The 1,863-nt window shown below is 44.1% G+C and overlaps 1 non-coding gene across 1 annotated transcript; it reads right to left on the reverse strand.

The window, feature by feature from the left end:
• Window positions 1-944: 944 nt before the first annotated feature.
• On the reverse strand, window positions 945-1,032 carry trnap-ugg (transfer RNA proline (anticodon UGG)). Its single transcript is given in 2 exon segments — window positions 945-980; window positions 997-1,032. It is a non-coding gene; the product is annotated as a tRNA-Pro (tRNA).
• Window positions 1,033-1,863: the final 831 nt, after the last annotated feature.

A 1,863-nucleotide genomic window follows, 5' to 3' on the forward strand; every position in this document is an offset into this window, starting at 1 on the left:
GAAAGACTGGTTCAACTGGGCTTGTATTCACTGGAGTTCAGAAGAATGAGAGGGAACCTCACAGAAACATTTAAAATTCTGACGGGGTTAGACAGGTTAGATGCAGGAAGAATGTTCCCAATGTTGGGGAAGTCCAGAACCAGAGGTCACAGTCTAAGGATAAGGGGTAAGCCATTTAGGACCGAGATGCGGAGAAACTTCTTCACCCAGAGAGTGGTGAACCTGTGGAATCCTCTACCACAGAAAGTTGTTGAGGCCAATTCACTAAATATATTCAAAAAGGAGTTAGATGAGGTCCTTACTACTAGGTGGATCAAGGGGTATGGCGAGAAAGCAGGAATGGGGTACTGAAGTTGAATGTTCAGCCATGAACTCATTGAATGGCGGTGCAGGCTAGAAGGGCCGAATGGCCTACTCCTGCACCTATTTTCTATGTTTCTATGTTTCTATGATATGGGTGTGCACGGACACATGCAACGTCAATGTAGCTAGAAACACAACAGTTAAACTATTCGGTTATCACAGGTGATAATCACACTCCTTTTTAAATCCAAAGCCAGCTTCTCATATCTTTTCAGCGCTAGAGATACAGGCCGCACTCATATTCAGGGCATAGTCTGTTTCACGTTGAAGTTGAGATTGATGCTGAATGTATGCTTATCCCAATGGAGGTGAGCTCATGCGTGCAGGAAGGACGATATACTGATCAAGTATTGGCCGGAATCTTACCCCGGTTTCGGTTGTCCAATGAGACACAGAGCCGAGTACATCTGAAATACATGAACTTTACTCAGTTCGGTGAGTTTCACTTTGCTCCTGGGAATCTCCAGGATTTTTGGACGCTGTGTGAACAACGGAGTGCAATCACACGTTTTAATTTGAAACATGTCAGTTTTCTCACATGTCGACCGGCTGAGAAGTCGTTTTTTGACTAAAAGTTGGCAGGGCTCGTCCGGGATTTGAACCCGGGATCTCTCGCATTTCAATTATTATAATCCCAAAGCGAGAATCATACCCCTAGACCAACGAGCCGCCGACAGTGAGGAACGTAGCTCTCAGTTTCTGACGTTAGTTTGCTATTCGGCCCATCGTGCCTGTGCTGACTCTCAGAGACCGATCTCATGAGTCCCCCTCTCCATCGTCCTGCTAATGTTTTACCTTTTATGAAGTGATTATTTTTGTGACATTACTTCACCAACGAGCTGCATCCTTTTCAGTAAAAGGTGAATTTGGCAATGAGGATAAATGTGATTGAATAAAAAAACTAGGGGAAAATGTTTAACACAATAATGACGAAGCTGGGGGCATACTGGATCAGCAGTCCATTGCATCAACCTATCAGTCACCTTGTCTCCTATTTACTGCAAAGTCAGACATCCATCCCCTACTTTTTGCATTCGAACAGAAATAAAGTGCACGAAAGTCTGCTTCACCGCTTGTTTTGCCCGTGCAACCAGATCGACATTGATGGAAATGTGCCATTAGCTTCTTGAAGCACACAGCCTTCCTTGACTTCAGGTGAGTGACTGTCCGAGATGGTTGGTTTTGAGGCAGCATCAAAACAAAGAATATAAAATTTCACGAAGCGCGATAGCTGACGGACTCGAACCTTCAAACTTCTGATAAGATCACAGTTACAATCGAAGTCAGACACCTTATCCTTTAGGCCACGCGGCCTCTACCGTCGGTATATAATTTGTTGTTTTTTATATTGAGAGCGAATTTGGGACAAGGGTTATATCAAGGAGTGGATATCGGAAAACATGAGCATATTTTGAGTAATGAACAGATGCGCTGCGATATGGATGTGCACGGACACAGGCAACGTCAATGTAGCTTGAAACACAACAGTTTAACAATTCG

The sequence above is a fragment of the Pristiophorus japonicus genome, unplaced genomic scaffold (assembly GCF_044704955.1).
Source record: "Pristiophorus japonicus isolate sPriJap1 unplaced genomic scaffold, sPriJap1.hap1 HAP1_SCAFFOLD_113, whole genome shotgun sequence".
Taxonomy (NCBI): Eukaryota; Metazoa; Chordata; class Chondrichthyes; family Pristiophoridae; genus Pristiophorus; species Pristiophorus japonicus.